Raw genomic sequence first — 19,784 nt, forward strand, 5'->3', positions numbered from 1 at the left:
TTAACGGTGGGAGTCTACTACAGACCTCCCAACCAGGGAGAGGATCTTGGCCAGGAATTCTTGGGTCAGCTCACAGAGGTAGTGAGGGCTAAGGATGTGGTAGTCATGGGGGACCTGAACTTCCCGGACATCTGCTGGGAGGAGCAGTCAGCCAGGTCTGACTGCTCACGTGGGTTCTTGGCCAGAGTGGAGGACCTCCATCGAACCCAGGAGGTGCCCAGCCCCACCAAGGGAGACACCTTGCTGGACCTGGTGCTGGCCACGGGTGATGACCTGGTGAGGGGGCTGCGGGTGCTTGACCACCTGGGCGACAGCGATCATCGCCTGCTGGGATTCACCATCCAGCGCAAGGTGGCAAAGGCATGCAGTAAGGCAGTGGCCCTAGATTTTAGGAGGGCAAACTTCAACGAGCTAAGGAAGATAGTTGGAGAAGCGCTGAGGTCCCGGAGGGGAGGGGAGCCAGGTGTCCAAGGAGAGTGGTCGCTCCTTAAGGAGACGATCCGCCAAGCCCAAAGGAAGGTAATCCCAATGAGGATCAAAGGGAGCAGGAGAGCACACAAGCCTCCGTGGCTCACCAAAAGCATCCGGGAATGTCTCCTTGCTAAAAAGGAGGCTTACACCCAATGGAAGGAAGGGGTCATCACCAGGGAGGGCTATTCTGTAGTTGCTCGGGGATGTAGGGGGTAGTTAGGAAGGCCAAGGCAGAGATGGAACTGGGGCTAGCTTCCCAGATTAAGGACAATAAGAAGTCCTTTTTTAAATACATAGGGGGTAAAAAGAAGGTCCCGGGTAACGTGGGGCCCTTGCAGGACGCCATGGGAAACTTGGTCGTCACACCAGACGGCAAAGCTAACATGTTTAACGATTTCTTTGCCTCCGTCTTCCTAAGTAGGGACCAGAACAGCCACCTCCCTGCTGGGCCCCCCTCGGGCCCCGGGGGAGGCACACCTGGGCCACGGGTTAGCGAGGATTTAGTTAGGGAGCTTCTGGAGGGGTTGGATGTATTCAAGTCAGCCGGCCCGGATGATCTCCACCCTAGAGTTCTAAAGGAACTGGCCGAGGTCATTGCAGGACCCCTGGCACGGCTGTACGAGCACTCGTGGTGCTCTGGTGAGGTACCGGAGGACTGGAAGAGGGCCAACATGGTCCCCATCTTCACAAAAGGCAGGAAGGAGGACCTGGGAAACTATAGGCCAGTTAGTCTTACCTCGATCCTAGGCAAGCTGTTCTAGAAAATTATGCTGGCACACATCCAGGAGGGGCCAGCAGGAGACTGCATGCTTAGGGGCAACCAACATGGGTTCATCAGTGGCAGGTCCTGTCAGACCAACCTGGTGGCCTTTTATGATCAAATCACCAGATCGTTAGACACAGGGGTAGCAATGGATATAGTCTTCCTGGACTTCCGGAAGGCTTTTGACACTGTCTCTCACCCCGTTCTCATTAAGAAACTGGGGGGCTGTGGTGTAGACACCCACACAGTCAAATGGGTCGCCAACTGGCTGGAGGGCCGCACCCAGAGGGTGGTAGTGGATGGGTCCTTCTCAACCTGGAGGGACGTAGGCAGTGGGGTCCCCCAGGGCTCGGTCCTCGGGCCCACACTGTTCAACATCTTCATCAGTGATTTGGACGAGGGGGTAAAAAGCACCTGTTCAAATTTGCTGATGACACTAAGGTGTGGGGGGATGTGGGCACACTGGAAGGATGCAACAGGCTACAATCGGACCTAGATAGGTTACAAGGGTGGGCGGATGAGAATAGGATGGGTTTCAACACAGACAAGTGCAAGGTGATGCACCTCGGGAGGAACAACCGGCGCCATACCTACAGGTTAGGGAACTCCCCTCTTGTCAGCACGGAGGTGGAAAAGGATCTTGGGGTCATCATTGACTCCAGGATGAACATGGGCCGGCAGCGTGGGGATGCAGTCAGGAAGGCCAACTGCACCCTTTCATGCATCCACAGATGCATCTCGAGCAGGTCCAAGGAGGTGATCCTCCCCCTCTATGCGGCACTGGTCAGGCCGCAGCTGGAGTACTGTGTCCAGTTCTGGGCGCTGCACTTCAGGAGGGATGTGGACAGCACGGAGATGGTCCAGAGGAGGCCACCCGCATGGTCAGGGGGCAGCAGGGCAGGCCCTACGAGGAGAGGCTCAGGGACCTGAACCTGTTCAGCCTCCACAAGAGAAGGCTGAGGGGGGATCTAGTGGCCTGTTACAAACTAGTCAGAGGGGACCAGCAGGCATTGGGAGAGTCACTGTTCCCCCGAGCACCGCCAGGAGTGACCAGGAATAACAGTCACAAGCTGGCAGAGAGTAGGTTCAGGTTAGGATCAGGAGGCGCTACTTCACGGTCAGGGTGGCTAGGGTCTGGAACCAACTTCCAAGAGAAGTGGTGCAGGCTCCTACCCTGGGGGTCTTTAAGAGGAGGCTAGATGAACACCTTGCTGGGGTCGTTTGACCCCAGTACTCTTTCCTGCCATGGCAGGGGGTCGGACTAGATGATCTGCTCAGGTCCCTTCCGACCCTAGAAACTATGAAACTATGAGTGCAAAGCACTGCCTACCCCAGCATGGGCGTATTGTCCCAGATCCTCATTCTAGCTCTGCTGTCACTGTATATACCTCCAGCTTTCAGCCCTGATCCTCCACTCCTCTCCCACAACCCACACCTGCATCTTGTGACCAGCACCTGGACCCTGCATGGAGTCCTGTCACTAGGTTTCTTGTACTAAGCAGCAGCTGCCCATCAAGGGCCAGTTTCAGAATTGGAGCCGCAGAGCAAAATCGTCATTGAAATTTGTGAGAGTTGGATCCTGGACCAGGAGCGTAGGCTCTGAGCCATAAATGTAATTCACTCTCCCTGAAATAAGTCACATTACTTATGGAATGAAAAGGCCTCCCATGTGAACGCTCAAAACAGTCTGCGTCAGACTGAGCTCCACTGGTTTGATTCAGGCATGTTAATTGTATTTGCAGTTTATGACCTCCAAGCCATGTACATATCATGAACAACCAAATGTGGGGGATTTTTTTTTCCCTCCAGAAGCCACATACATGGATTAAAAACAACAATACTCCATGAAATCGTTTCATTGCTCTTTTTTTTACTAGAATGTCATGAGGAATTCCCCAGCCCTTAACCTGTTCCAACTGGCACCAGCACATTTTAGAGCTCTAATATCAGTGGAGTTTGTAACATTTCCAGTCTTTCTGGTGAGGTATTACACAGAACCAAAATAATTTGTTCCATGGGGTGTTACATAGCTTCATTTATTTTGAATATCCCATGCCATGGGTGAGGAGTCCTTTCTTTGGGTACCTGTTTCTGCCTTGGCTGCAGGAGCTAGGCGCTGTTTACAGTCATAAGCAAAAACCTATCGTTTAATTTCTAAGGATTTCTACATAGATTATCAGAAGTCCAGTCCATGGCTGGGTGTCCCAGAACAATTGATTTCAGATGAGCATGGGCTTCATCATACATTCGTCCAAATTTTCCCAAATGTTCTAGTGAATTAAATGCCTTCTGGGAGATGCCATTAGGTGGCCAACTGTATAAAGAAAAACTGTGTCAGTCAATAATTAAAATGATACACCACTTCTAGATAGTAAAACTGCTACTGATCTGTGAAATCTGGATTATATGTCTGCTTTTGAATGTGTCTCTATTTTTTCTGTTCAAGTACCAAAGAGTGCTTCAGGGATTTTTTTGGCACTGGTTTTTGAGCAGGAAAATAGGAAATGAACTGGAAAATGTGAAGACCACAGCAAACAAGAAAGTCCTGGAAGGAACACACTGTATAGATCCACCCTAGCCATTAATAATATGGAAAGATTTCATTAGAAAAAAAGAAAGAAAAGGAAAGCAATGTGAGTATCACTCCACACAGGATTTCTGCAGAGGGCTCACAGACAAGGCTCTCACAGTGTCCGTTGGCCGTGGAAGGCGGTGGTCCCTCACTCCAAATTCCATTTCTCCAAAAGAAATAAGAACCTGGGGTCTGCCTCACAGGGCATTTGCTGCTGAGATGGTTGTGCAGAGGCTGGTTTTCTGTGACCTGCACTGAGACAAGAGTGCACAACTGAGCTGCTCTTTCTGAAGAATTTGTTGTGGCAGAATGTACAGGGCCTGGTGTATTCGCCCTTCGGTGCAGGCGTCATATACGGACTGTCTCAGTTAATAGTGCAGCGGCTGGTGCAGCCCTCAAACAGTCTGTCATAGTTACATGTCTACTTTAATGGCCATTATGAGCCCATTGCATGAGAGCGGAATAGCCATAGTGGCCTTGCTCCCTCCAATTGCCAGCTTACCCCCTCTACAGCCTACCCCTGGTGTCTGCTGTGCCTACAACTCTCATGACAGTGGCACAGAAGTGCTTGGCACCAGAAGCAGACATGGTGAAGATTGTCTGAGCTGACACCCTTTGCACTGGTGTGGCTGTTGCAAAGGGATGTTGTGTGATGCTGACTCAAGCCTGTTATTGTTTCTTTCACTCTAAAACTTGGGGCTTAGGTGGTACCTTGGACTCATCCTGCATACAAGGGCAGTGCTATTGGCTTCAAGGGGGAAAAGTGCTGACTACTTGTTTAACTAGAAAGTTTTCAGGTTTGAGCCCTTAGCACATGGCTACAGGCCTGAACCTTCCACACACTGACCTCAACCTCCATTGAGTTCACCTATAAATTGAGGGCACTCTTCTGTTTGCAGAACTGGGACTTTATATTGGTGTGTCATCTCTTTAGGAGTTGTTCTGACCTGACAGCAGGTTGGACTTTGATCTAATATGTCCTTATCCATTTCCTACTTCCCTGATTCTGTTATATTTGTTGATATTTGTGTGCCTTTGGCTTTGTATTAAATTGTTTGAAAACCTTTTAATCCTCCCTGCTTCCAAACTGACCTCTGTATTCCTCAGTCTCCTGAGAACTGGGTTCCTCAGAACCAGGGATAAAAATTCTTCCTACCCCACAGAAGGGAGAGGCTTTAAGGAACAATTTGTGATCATTGCACTGACACGATCTGCTGGGACTGGCTGCATGTGAGGCAGCTCCCTAGCCTATTTTTCTGTATGCCTGTTCCCACAGGTAGGACTTCAGCTTGTCCTGTATTTAAAAAACAAGCAGTGAAATGAAGGGCACAAAGACTCCCAGCACTGCACTTGCTATTCTTTGCTTTTATCATGAGCAGATGGAAAATCTGAACATTTCTGTCCTGAGCAGCCTTCTTAACAACCTTCTCCATGTGTTTGGTTGCAATAAAACTATTGAGGAAACTGCAGTGAGACCAGTGAGTTACTTTTATTTTTAAAGCCTCAAGTGCAGGTAGCCCATGTGGCAAGCAGAGAATGTCAGTTATTCTCTCTGGCTCAAGATCTAATGGACAGTAGTTTTTTAAGTGACGCTTAATGTCTATTTTAATGTGCATTAACTAAATAGCATGGGTTTTTTAGTGACGCTTTAGAGTGCATTAAAATAAGCTAATGCACATTAAAGCACATGTGTACACACACCCAGTGATACAACACACTCAATGTAACACTAGTTTGCTTATGCCTTTTCTTTTCTAGTAGTATACTCTGTGGTCTACAGTGAGACAGGAGAAGCATAGCATCAGAACAAAAGGTATGAATACAGTTAAAATATAGGAACTTGAGCTAAAAAGCCACCCTGGGCTGCATTATCCACTGAATCACCAATTCACCCTTTAGTCTTAGGCACCTCACTTAACCTCTATACCTCAGCTCTCCATCTGGGAGATGGGAATACAAATGTTCTCCATAGCCCTAAGTAGAGTTCAGAAGCTTAATTATTCATTAGGACTTGGTTTGGTGAAGAGCTGGATGCCCTATTGTTACAATTATAATTTTGTATTACGGTGACACCTACAGGTCCTGGCTGAAATCAGTGCCCTATTGTCCGAGGTGCTGTCAGCTCCCCCAAAGAGCTGACAGTCTCACTGAACAAAACAGACAGAGGATGAGGAAGCAAGATACGGCAAGACCAAGGGTATGACCCTGTGGGAGTCTCTGCAGCTTGGGTGCAGCTACCAATGCAGCTGTGACAGTACAGAGCACTGCAGGCTGCATAATACAGTGGAGAAACTGGATAGATCAGCTGGCAGGTTGCCTATGCTGGGCTCCCTGATAGCAGTTCAGACATGACTAAAGAGTCACAAGGAGTCTGTAGCAGCACATGGAATTAAACCTAGGAGTCCCGTGTCCCAGGCCAGTGACATAACTACAAGATTATTGCTCTCCTCATTCTCATGGCCTATGGAAGTTAGCAGGTAAGATTCATTTCAGAGGTAGCAACAGAAGCCAGGTTCTGGACCCCATGGAAAGTCTTCCTGGGTGGCAAGTGGGGAGCAGCAGGGAGGGCTGCTGGCACCCCTCCCCGGCACTGCATCGAAGCAGAGGCCAGAGCCCACATGCTGGGAGGCAGCAGAGGAGGAGGCAGGGCTCACTGGCCAGGAGCTGGGCAAGTTTTGCAGCCTGATGGGAAGCCAGAGCTTTCGTTTCCCGACAGAACTCCAGGACAAAAGGGGGAGAGACAGGAGCTTCACACTTCTGCCCTGGAAGAGGTGTATGAGTCCCACTGTTCATGGAGGATGTTCCAACACTTCCAGGCCTGGGCCATGCATCTGTGAGAGATAGGAAAATCTACCAGGAAAATAAAACATAGAGAAACTTCCTCCAGGGTCTAGAACCCTAACAGATTGTCCCCAAGTAAGAACTAGAGCTGAATGGAAAACGAGGGGATTTTCTACATAAAACTGTGGTGGGGAAAAAAAAAATACATATTTGTTTTTGTGAAAGAGCTGAAAATTTTCAGCTGTAAATCAAATCCTTGTGATTCGCGGCTTTGAGTTTTTGATGAGATACTAGAATTTTACACCAAAATTATAAACTTTTGAAACATAAAACAGCAAAACCCAATGTGTTGAAAATCCAGTTTTCTACCCCCAAACCAGGATGATAGAAAAACCGCAACTGGGCCAAGTACAAACAGCACTTCTAGTGATGCGTGTTATGTGAAATTCAAGCTCCATGAGCAGCTTGTGTTAGCTTTCTGCTGGTTCTCTATGCAGGATGGCTTTAGCCCTTTTTCCCTACCTTCAAAGCAGGTATGATAGCTACAGCATGAAGGGCATGAGTTTGAGCCCTGCCATACACTCGTGACAACGGCTTCCCCCCACCCCAGTTGACCCAGCTGGGTACTTGGCTATGTAGGCACAGTCAGATATGATATCAGTAAAATCAGCTGTGCGTGTGCCGTTGGCTACTGAAACTGGCATGTCATAACCATAATAGCTGAACAGGCTACCTAGGCTTAGGGCTCACCATTGAACTCGGCCTTCAGTTGGGCTGCCAGGGAGCCCAGACTTGGGCTGTGCCATCCAAACCAGTCATAGAGCCACTCTGTACAAGGTAAATGGGCTGTGGTGCAACCAGAAGTGGCTGAAGCTATAGCAAAGTGCTGTGTGTTTGTGCTAATGTAAACAGGTTTTGCCATCTCTAGCGGAAACTATGCTGCTTTTGCTGTCTCTTGTATCAGAAACTTTTATCTGCTCAGCCGTGACAGAGCCCAATGAAATACACCAAGCCTAAGAAATTGCTTTGTGGAAGGCAAAGCAGTTTCTGTAGCCTTTCACCTCTCTGTGGTACATACCTGCCAACCCTTCAGTGTCGCTCCTCACCTGCATCAGAGCACTAGAACAGCTCACAAATACCCAGAACGCATCCATTATAACAAAGGCTTCTGCCTGTTATAACTACCAAATAATGTACTGAACCGAATACATTTTTTGCTCAGAAAATTGTTTTGTTCTTCTTTGTAAGCCCCTCCACTGCATTAAAATACCCACTGCAGCAAAGTATGGCAGAGCAATTTAAAACACCTGCTTTTGCCAAAATTTTTAGGGCCATTATGTCACATTCTATACATCAAACTGTTGAAGAAAAATGCTTTTCCCCCTTCCTCCTCCACTTTTAAGTGAGGTTTGAAATACTCACTCTACCCTGCAAACGGGGCTGACAACAGCACAAACCAAATTTGCATTTTACATGTTTCTGGTACACATTTGAGAAAATACAATCTTTGCACTTATGCAGTACACAGGATGAGGAGAGGAAAGAAATCCAGAAACATTGCGGGTACTCCACAAAACATGCTGACCCAAGGGTGTCTGTCACCCATCAGTATGACAGAGATTGTCCAATGTGAGCAAAGTTTTCAATCCCGCTCTTTACCCACAACTGTCGTTTCCCAAGCAGCCTCCAGGACAGTGAAATGTTGAAGATTACCCAAGTGAGCATCGCTAGGATCAGGAAATAATTGCACGCTGTTCTTTGGATTACCACGCGGCTTGCTCTCCAAAAGAACATCCAGACCGCCTTTTGTTCTGAAGGATACAAGGTGCTTTACAAATTAGGAAGACGACACTGTGCTGCACAGAGCCTCATTGAAAGAAAGCAATGTGGGTCTTCGCACAAACAACCGCAGGATCAGAATCCAAATATTTAAGCTTGTTGGAAAATGCAGATATTTTTGCCACAGAAAATGTGGGGGGAAACAGTTCTAGATTTCCCACAAACAATAAAAAATTCACTTGAAAGATCAAAATCAAAACACTTTTTTGAGTTTTGGTAAACTGATCATTTTTACCTCCAAACCATCTTTTTCCTGTTGTGTGTATAAAAACTGGAAGGGTCTACAAAAATGTGCTTAGAAAACATATCTGTCGTTGCAATTATCTCTCACCCTTGTATGATTATCAATATATCCTCGAAGGAACACATCATAAATGCAAAGCTACTATTGTAGCTTTCATAATCATTTGTGCCTGTTGTGTATACACTCCTACGGCTCACTGAGAATGCCCTCCATGGCAAAGGTGTGAGATTTTAATAGTATCAGTCATTTTGTGCTGGTTGCTGCTTTCTGTTTTCACTACTTGCAGCAATGTCAGCACATCTAACTGGATGAATAGGGTTATGCAGCCAGATAAATCAGGTCCACCTGGCTCTGCTAAGCTAAGTAAATGATCGCACCTATTTCAGTTAACTAATTATATTAGCCTCTCTAGATCAGGAGTAAGAGGAATGGTTTCTTTGTTTTCAAGGAGGTTTCCTTTTTGGAAGGTTGTAGGCATCTAGAGATTGTGTAGTCTTTAAGGATTTTGAGGCAATGAATTCAGGCCAATTTGCAGTAAAACAGTAGCATTAACACCCATTAAGAAAGAAAACACAAACTATTGCATTATCCGTTCTTCTTAGATACATCTACACTTTGTGGGAAAAAGGAAAAAGTGAAGCCCAACCATGTGAATCCATACGAAGTCCCTCAAAGGAGAAGGCTACCTGCAATACTAGCAAGCTTCCTTCGCAACTATCTTCAGTTACTGCCTGCAGAAACAGAGATGCACTACTGCAATAATAATTTTGGCAGTGTTACTACCCTTCCACTGAGCTCCACCATGAGACTTGGGATGGGCTTATTTTACTTTGGAGAAAGGAGATTTTTTTTCAGACTTCACACCCCAAAACTTTTCTTGGCGTTGGGGATCCTGGGGTCTGTACCTCTTTCTCAAGTTATCATCAGAATTATTCAGAAGTAATGGCTAGGATGGAAGGAGGAAAGAGCCCATGATGTTGACTATAAGTTGAACATCTTTTTTTTGTTTTCTTTTCTTTTTTGGAGCTCTGAATAAATGAACACTTGTGTGCAATTTCCCTAGTCCCCCACCATGCCAGACAGTGAATGCCAGTTTTTATGTTCCACTGCCAGTTTATTTCTTTTGATCTGGTGTGGCTTCTGCTTTTATTGTTTAACCTTTCATACTTTTTGCTTAATTTTCTTGCACTTATTTAGCTTTGCATTCACCATGTGCTAGGTACTTTATAGCCATGCAAGAAAACAGGTAGTTCCCTGTACCAAAGAAGAAGCCAAAGAGGATTTCTTTACTGGTATGCAAAGCTATTAGAGTCTCTATACATTGTACAGCAAAAGTGGAGTGTTTCATGGGTGCATCTGAGGAGGTACTATCACCAAGTTATTTTCATCAAGTGTTTGGGTTTTTTTTTTCCTTTTTGTGCTTTTCAGTCTCTCCTTATTGCAACCTGATTCATTTGGTCATTCCTGCCTGAAATGATGTGTTGAATCTCTAAAGCCTTAAATATTCTGGTATTTAATGAGACTTGATTGCAGATATGAGAGTGGATAGAATTGTAACCTTGATAGATGCTTGCTTGCCACAGAGCTGACTGGCAAGTCTGCACTAAATAAATAAATCTCCTATCATGCTCTGACCACCCGCTGTTGGTCCAAATTGGGTAGGCTAACGTGTTTCTCTGAGAGGAGTATCCCTTGCATTTGAAAACCCCGTGGTCTTATAGGAGATCAGAGTGCCTGTCCACTGAGAACCTGGATAGGACTGTGTCCTAATTTTTGCCTTTTTTTTTTTTTGCCCTGCTAGTCTTAGCTAGAAAAATGGGATCTTTCTCTCTCTCTCTCCTTCCATACTTAAAAACAGATGTTTTCACTCAAATTTTCTTTGAAAAGTATAACCTTTGGAGAAGATAGAGAGACTGTTTCAGCACTGAAAACAGATTATTCAGGATGGCGAGTAGCCTGTGAAAAGGGAGAGGTAAGGTGGAAAGTAATTAGGGAAACCTTAACTATTGTAGGCACCTCTGTCATCCGCTATAATTGACATGCAGCCAGTTCTGGGGTGGAAGGCAACAAGCAAGCAGCAACACTAACAGTTTAGGACAGGAAGTTTAAGAGGATAACATCTAATTGAAACTGGAAAAGAACATAATTTGTAATTGCTGTTTGGCCAAGACACACACAGCTAACACCACTAACTCATGGAAAATGTCATGGGCTAGGCTTGAACTCTGCTGAATCGCATGAGGCTGGTGTAAAATTTCCTCAACAAAGCAGTTTATATAAATTCATATAAACTCCCAGACACTTTCATTTTGATGTTTATCTGCACAGACTATTTTGAGGCTTGATGATGTCTAGTCCCTGCCAGGACCCCTATGTATTTCTGAGAGCTGGTATGGGGAAGCCCCTTGTTGATTTCTGGATACAGTAGTCACGGAGTTTGATATAGTCAGGCGAACAGAGCTGAGCTGACCCAAACAGTGAAGCTTCCTCTGCTCTTTACTCACAGCAGAATTGCTTTGACTTCATCAAGAGGAATCAAGGGATTTCCCTTGTGTGGTCTGAGGGGAATGCATGCTGGACAGAATTGGCTAGTGAGCACAGTATGTGCCGAGGAAGGGAAAAATTCTGCTTGGCCATCCCCAGAGTTAAAGTGGGAAGATATATGCGCTTGCAGAACGCATTGCATTGCCCCCTGGTTCCTGTTACCTTCGAGTGTGATGCGGAAGGGACATCACTGTGGTGCTTATTCAGATTTTAGCAACCAGCTTATGTCTCTGTTCAGGAAGAACATAGAGCCATATTTGGACTACAGTTTCATTTGCTACTAAGGGAAAAAATACAGCTGCTTTCTTGTTGTACTTATTAATTCATTCATGCTGCTTGTTGGAAATGCCATCCTTAAATTCCTTCTGGGGTATTGCTTGTTTTAAAGAAAACTCTCCCTGGAAAAGAAACTTGTCTTTAAATTTAGTACAATAGAAAATCCCAACCAGTTTTATTTATAGATTAAGGCATGAGAGATTTCCAGATTTAAAGCTAGCTTTTTATATATTTGCTCCTGTTATAAAAAATGGGTAACATTTTTCTTATACTTTGGAAATGGAATTATTTTACAAATGCATGTGACTCTTTTTTCACCACTTCTTTAGGAAGGAGTTGAAAAATGCTGGCTTTTGTCTGGTCAGCTGGCAGTCTTGTGTACTCTAAATGTGTGTTTGGTTAATATTACTCCTTAAAAGGTCCTACTTTGCTTCAGCAACAGTTTTCTTACTTATAGGTACTTATGTGTAGGTGTTTGCAGGATCAAGCCTTATGTTGGTCCTTATCTAGGGGTTTTTTGGTGCTTTGTGAACACAGGAGGGCTTGGGATTTTATTGAGGGGGTTAGATGTTCAGGGACTTTTGAGGACGGAAAATTATCGTAACAGGGACAGTGACATTGATGAATTGTCAATAATTTTTATGTTGAGAAGTGAAATAATTGTAGCACCAGTTTGTGTTTGTGTGTAAGTATAGGAGGAAGAAAATACCAAACATTGGTTTGCTTGGGGAAACAGGCTTTGCTTGGGTGAATGACATCACTGGAAACATAAATCTTATTGTGTATGATTTATTTATGTTAAGACGTGGGGTTTTGGATGGTTTTGTTTAAAGTGATAGTTTTCCTTTTTTAGAGAAAGTTAGGCTGTGATAAATAGATCCAGCTGTAAAAATTAAAGGCTGAGGTGAAGCCGAGGTGATTACAACACAGAAATGCTGACCTGCTTTGTTGCCAGAGCTTGCACTAAGCTGAATAGTATACAGAGTGTCACAAATGAGCAGCAATTGCTAATTATTTTTTAAAGAAATAATAGCAAATACTGGTCATTTTTTCCCCTGTCGTGACCCAATTGACTTTTATTATTTTGCAGTCATTCTTTACACCTTAATTGTACCCTGCCAGCCAAGGTTTTAGTGGTCAATATACTTTTGCAGAATAACATACTTCACCACCGTGAATAGCTCCTTCTGCTGGCTTTATGACAAAATAATTGATTAAGATTCCAATTCCCTCAAAAATGTCAGGCCCTTTTGTGATCTTTAATTGGTTCACATTCTGAGCTGCTTAAGAGCAGAGTTAAAAAGCAGCTAGTAATAATTTTATAGGAAATATGTTCCCCTAACGAACAAGCGCTGTCTCACTTGCTGTAATGCACCCAAATGACTGAAATGGAGTAAGCCTCCCATTCATCGGGACTTGCTTCCTAAAGCAACGAGAGGCATTGCTCTTATTTAAGCCATTTAAAATCACTGTATGGGTGATCTCGCTCAATTATTTTTAAAGAAAGTTCTCAATTCACTCTATTTAACTTTATACTATGGAAGAATGAAACTATAGTCCCATCTCATTTCATAATAAACGAGAAAAAACTGCAGCTGAATGGTAGACAAGCCCTGGAATGCATTTGGAGTGAAGATAAGAGACAGATCAGGAGCACACAGTAGGAAGCAGTAGAGATATGACAGCTCTTTTCAAAACTGCATGTAGTTGATCAGCTGCCAAGCATCTGAATTGGAAAATGTTGGAACACTTAAAAAAAATCTGGTGTCAGAAGAAATGTGAAACATTGTGCACAAGGGACCTGGAGGTTCTTTGTGCACAGCAAAGCACTGCTAGGATTTAAACAGTCCATGTGATCTGAGCACAGGACTGGGAGCCAGCAGCTCTTGCATGCTGAGGCCACCCCACCTCAGCCCTTGCACAATTCAGTGAGCTGCCTTTTTGGCCATGCTTTTAATGTGTGTGAGCATTGTTCCCAGTTTAAGATGGAAGACGAGCATTCTCTATTGTTTTATTTGTTGCTATAGTGAGAAACTTAATAGCAGCAATAATAAAATCTAAGTCTTAGGTAGACTTTTCATCAGTAGCTCTCAAAGCCAGTCTTTCAGGCAGTAAGACAAATGATCTTAACATGGCGAACAAACTAATCAAAGTGTTTGAGAAGCAAGACCTGCTGAAAACAAGTGTACCCAGTGTAAACTGAATGGATTCAAACTTGCACTGGACAGAACCCGGGTCTCAGCTGCTTTACTGGCTTTCAAAGCATTGCCTGGTATTAACTCGTCTTGCCTGAGAAGGTTCTTCCTGGGACCTCATGCAGGTTTCACTCTACTAGGAAATGTGAAGCTGCCAAAAGACAAGAGAAGAGCTGGGAGCAGGAGCTGGACCAGGACTGCAGAACTCAGTGACAGGAGAAATACAAATGGCCTCTGGGTTTTGTAGTCTTTAGAACCAAATGCAAGCTCGGAGACTTGACTTTCAAACAGTGACCTTCTGGAGCCCAGTGGCACCCTCACCCTTCATGCACTTATTTAAAAGCCAGATCTCAATGGCAGTTTTGAGCATGGTCATGCCAGGAAGGCTTCTGTTAGCTTCTTGCAAGAGGTACTGGGATCTGATGGGTGACACAAAACCTGAGAGGCAAGAGAGGAATTACAACAGATGACTGTAGCAGCCAGGCAAATGAACGGGTGTCAATTCCCCAGAAACATGCATTCCAACAGAAAGTGCATCACATGCTCTAATTAGGAAATACTGTATACCTGTGGGTTTCTTTCCACTTCCAGTGCACAGAAATGATGGCATGAGCTAGGAGCATTTCCTGTGGAATGAGGCCATTAGGGTCCCTATATGGCCTGACTTCTCCCCACCCCAGGGAATGCCACGTCATTAAGTTCTTGTTGCATAAAAATCAGGAGGGTACAAAAACACTGACTCCTTTAAGTGCCAAAAGAAAATCCCTGAAGATAATGGATTTTTGAAAGCCCTGCTTGGTCATGTGTGTGTGTTCTCTTGTGATGCTCTATAAATAATCACCTTTCTAGTGGTTAAGTGGTATGTGCTGGATCTGGCACAAGTATACAGCATTCTATAAGATAGGATCCTGATCCCATGGTCCTTGTGCTTCTAGAATTTCACAGCTGGGTATGCAAGAAAAGCAAGTTCAGGTCTCTCCGCCAGCTAAATCTGTTACTGATTGCTGAAGTACAGAGGAGGGAAGTTCCTGGTGGCACCTGGGACTCTAGCCTGCAGACCAGGTTCACAGTTGTTTTGCTTGCAGCCTATTACCCAAAAGTATCACTTTGTGCTAGACTGAGGAGTACTTAATTCCTTCCTGAATTCGGCAAAGTCTGAAAAGCAATGCATAGTAAGCTTGTTCAAGGAAGTTTGATTGGAGAGGCTTCCAATCAATAGCATGAGGATAAAGTTAATCTACAGTCCTTAGCTGGATAGCATATAGGGTTTGCTTTGCACATAAGAGTATTGCTTTAGCAAGCTTATTCTATAGATATCATAGTGTAAAGACTATTATCCAGTGCGTCTTTTCAAATCAGATTAATTTTAATACCATTCTGGTGGTCACAGTCCTTCATGTCCCAGGCAGGATCTGAACAGGTAGAGAGGCTGGTTTTATTGATAAGAGTACAGCATGTGTGCACTGTACTTCATGGAAAACAAAACACTTGTCCCAACAAGCTTCTCTCTCCCCTCTGCTTCAGTTTGACTCATTCCTGTAACAAGCACTGTGCCTGGGTGTGAGTGAGTGCAAATGGTATGACTGCGGAGAGATATTACTAATGAGTAGAGCTGGTTGAAAAATTGTATTTTTTCCCCTGTGGCAACTTTTTTGTTTTGTGTGTCTAATTCTGGAATAATTTTTAAGTGGAGTTTTATTTCAACTGCCTAGCAGTTGAGCTGCTCACTAACTGTTCCCTATTGCTCTGCAAAGCAAAATTTGTTGACTGATATTTTCCCCAGAAGGGTTGCCATCAGTCTCCTGATAGATAATTTCTCAAGCAGAGCCCTGCCAGTGAAATCCAACAACCCTGGCAATCTTGTTTTTCAAGGGTTGATATGATCTGCATTCAGGAGAAAGGGAAATCTGGGTTAGTCCTCTAACTGCTCCTCTTGTGCAGGCCTGCATGTGTGAGGTGGGGAAGGCTGGGTACAGAGCCTTCTCAGGTCTGGATGCACAGAGCAGAAATCTCTGAGCAGGGAACGCGTTTCATAAGAAAGTAGGGCTGGAAGGGACATCATAAGGTAGGGCTATTTTTTCTCTCTAGCCCAGCAGTCATTGTGTGCCAAGATTTCAATCCACCTGAAACATGCTATTTAAAATGGTGAATTAATTATCCTTCAATCTGCAAAATAAATCATGACAGCAAAGCTACAGTTACAGTGTACACATGTGTGGTTGAGGGGAAGGTTTGCACTAGCAATTTTTGAGGAATCCTTGGGTCAGTGGTTGCCTGAGAACACAAGGGATTGAACTCCATCATCTAGTCCTATTTCTCTATATATCATCCAAATTCCTGCCTGGTACAATTCCCTTGATTTTTAGTGTGTTTGCAGTAAAATTGAACTTGGCTTATTCTGCCAATAAGCAATTTCCTCCCCACTCCCCCCAATCAATTGAAATCAATTAAAACTCTCTTGTTATATTGCAACACCTGTTCTTAGCATTATTTACTAGGATCATCCAAGGATTTGGACACTGAAATGGATTCAGGTGATTAGAAATGTTCTTCTAGGTTCTGATGATGTCCCCTGAACTTGGGGAGCACAAACTACCATGGCTCCTGGAGACATACAGCTATGGCCTTTCTCTATCTACAGCTATTACCTATTTATCCCTCAGGCCCAGGACAGGAGCTAGCTATACTGTGCTTTCTATACTTTCTAGTTTGAAGGTTTCTTCTGGTCTTAGGGATGAAAAGCACCACTTGCTGCTGCTACTCTATACCAGTCTGTAGCTCCTGCACTCTCGGATGGTGGCTTCACCTCGCTGGCCAAAATCTACCTGCAGGGCAGCCAGTCCCTGGGCTAGACTTGGTGGTTGTGGGGTTTGGGTGCCCAGCATGGCTCCAGGGTATCAGGCAGGGGCAGAGGGGGTAGGCAAGAGCCTGGCCTGGCCTCAGTCTGCACTGGAGAGGTCCCTAAACACCAGTACATCATCTTCCCATGGGCTGGGTGCGGCAGGGCACTGGCGCAGGGTCCTGCTGAAGACAAACTTTGAAACACAATATTTTTTTATTTCAAAATATTGATACGGTGTATAAGTAGAGGTGGAAATTTAATGGTAAATATTTGGGCTTCAAACTTGACTTGTACACCGTGAAATATGGCAGGTAAGACTTGGAATAACTTTCTCTCCGATGCAGTTTCTCAAGAAATTAAACATCCTGTTGGTGCCTTCTGGGACTGGCCCAGCCCAGTGGGTGTTTCTCTTACACAGTTATAAAGGACTCCTGTACAGACATATGCAAGGCAGGAGAAGGATTCAAAAGCATCTCCAAACAATAATTATAACATTGAATGGTTGCGAATGATTGCCAGGTAAATGCCAGGTAAATGCATGGGGCTGATTTTTTCCAGCTGCAGCCTGAACAGGAACATAAAGGTTACAGTATGGTTTCTCTGATGTCCTGTCCCTAAATGCACCTTAATGGTCTTTGGGATTTCAAGATTTGGTTACTGAAAATAACAGAAATGGCTGGAGAGTAGGGTAGCAGACTGGCTGTCTGGACTGGATCCGAGGATGTGGTTCTGTGCTTGTCTTTGCCATTGTCTTGCTGTTTCTAGGGCAAGATATTCCTGTTTCTGTGCCTTGATTTTCTATCAAGCACTTGGTCTGTCTACACAGTAAAACATTTGGGGCAGAAGCTCTACTCCTTTGCATTTGCAGCATGGGAGTGGGGCAGGCCTTATTCTGCTCAGGGGTCTCAGTCATTACCATTGTATAACTCAGTGGGAGTTAACTTTTTTGGAAGGTGTGCCATCAATAGCCCCACCTGCAAGTGTCACTCCAATTCCCTTTCCCTCCCTGATTTGCTGCTCTGTTTTCTGCTCCCAGCCCTGCACTCCCTGCCCCACCTGCTGCTTTGCTTTCTGCTCCCTGCGCAATCTGCCACTGGGCTGCTTGTCTCCTCCCTGATCTGCCACGTGTCACACAGGTTTCCTATGCCACTCACGGCACGTGCGCTGCAGGCTGATCGCACCTGATGTAACCTTTTACTTAAAGTGCCCTAAGCTCAGTAAGAGGGGCGGAGAGAGAGAAACTGCTACGCCCACCATCTGCCCGCCTTTGTAGCAGACAGTGAATGTAATGTGATGGGCTCTCAGCCCTTGAACCCTAACAAAGCTGCCCCTTTCCTGTACAGCCTCACAACCCTGGGGCAAAGGAGTAGTGATGTGCTGCAGATATGCACGTGTGGAATAGGATGTTTAAAAATGATGGCTCTGAACAGGCTTCCTTTCTCAATGCATCTTTTACAGCTTGACAAATGTATGAAAAGGATCATAGGATTTGGTCCCCAAAGGAGGGACAATCCAGAAGGTCCTTCCGATTCCTATATTCAGAACTGGTATTTGTCTCTTCCAGTTAACATCAGATTCAATACAGCTTGCCCTGTCTACACTAGGAAGTAGTTAATACCACCCACCTCCCTGTGGAGTGAAAGCCAGCCCTCTGCTCCCTGGGTGTGCAAAGGCCTTTTTTTTTTTTTTTTGTCTATTAGCCCCCACAGGTCCAAGCTGCAGTGGCTTCTGCAGTGGAAGGGGGGCAGCTTGCTGGAGCTTGCTGTGGGCACCGAATGGGTTAAAAGGTTCCCCTCACTGCCTGGATTTCCTTGAGCAGGGCTGATCTCCCCTAGGTGTCCCCAGAGCCGGGCATGATTGATTGCACCGTCTTAAGGTCACATCGAGAGGTTTTTGCTCCAGGGCCTTCCTGGTTTCTGCCCTTTTGAGGCTGGCTTGGCAGAGTCTGGGCTCGTAATGTTTCTCTCCTATTGGATTAACGATTTGTTGTCCAGTAAAGCGAGACTGTGGGTCTGGCAGGGGGCAGGAGCTGCGCCCCCTGCAAGGAAGGTGCCTGCCCGCGGTCGGGAGCTTCCCACCCACCGCAGGGCTGGGCTCTGCCCCGCAGCCCCGGGCCGCATCTCCCGCGGGGCGGGGGGTCGCCCCGGGCCGGCGCCGCGAGCCCCACGCGGGCGGGCAGCCGGGCACCCCCACGGGCTGCCGCGCCGGCGGTGGCACGCGGGCCCGCCGGGCGGGGCGGGGCGGAGGCGTCCCCGCGGGCGGCCAGGCCGCGGGGCTCGGGGCGGGTGAGCGGCGGGGGGTGTCGTACATGCAAGGTGCTGCCCCCCCGCACCCAGCTGCGTCGGGACGGTCGCTCAGGTGGGGCCGCGGCAGGTCCGGGGCCGCCGCGCGGGGCCTGGCGGGAAGCGGGGAGCATCAGGGCAGCGCTTGATCTCAGCCGGAATTATTCATCTCTTTCCTTCCCTCCTCGCCGCCCAGGAAGGGGCCGAGGGGCGGCGCGGGGCAGGGCAGCGCCCGCCCCCTCCAAGCCGCGCGCGGTTCTGGACCCGCAGGCGCGGGAGCCGCCGCGGAGCAAGGGAGCGTTTTCGGGGGGGCACCCCCGCCCCGCTTCCCGCTGGCACCTTCTCGCTGCCGCCCTGTGCGGCGGCCCGCGGGGAGCCGGCAGTTGCCCCCGCCCTGCCCAGGCGCGGGGCGGCTCGGCCCCGGCCTCCCGCCGGCCGCAAACTCCTGGGCCAGGCCGTGCCGGCGCGTGGCGGCGCCCCGACGGCTCCGGGGCCCGAGGTTTCCCGCCCCTTGCAGGAGGCGGCGCGGCTGCGAGCGGGGGCAGTTGTCACCTCGGGAGTGTCCCCCCGGCTACCGCCTCGGCGGCACGCGGCCCCGGGCGGGCCTTAGTGGCCCGGCTTCTCATTTCCCACCGCGGCAAAGGTCCTGAACTCAATTAATGGCTAATAATTAGCCAGCCGGCCCCGCCGCAGCCGGCGTTGACATGAGAGGCGAGGGCGCGGCCGCCCCGCAGCTCCCAGCCGCTGCGGCCTCTGCCCCGGCTGCGGGCCCTGCGGGGCGGTGGGGAGCGGGGCTGCGCGGGGGCACTCCCCACCCTGCGGGGTCCGCAGCCGGGGTCTGCAGGGATGGAGGGGCAGGGGCAGGGGCGGCGGGAGAGGTCGTGCCCACCCTGCCAGCGGGCCAGGGCTGCTGCGCTCAGCCCCTGCCCCAGCGGCTCCCGCCCCGCAGCCCGGGGGTGCCCGGCCCCTGGCTGC

The sequence above is a fragment of the Crocodylus siamensis genome, chromosome 12 (genome assembly GCF_052110815.1).
Source record: "Crocodylus siamensis isolate JL-2025a chromosome 12, ASM5211081v1, whole genome shotgun sequence".
Lineage (NCBI taxonomy): Eukaryota > Metazoa > Chordata > Crocodylia > Crocodylidae > Crocodylus > Crocodylus siamensis.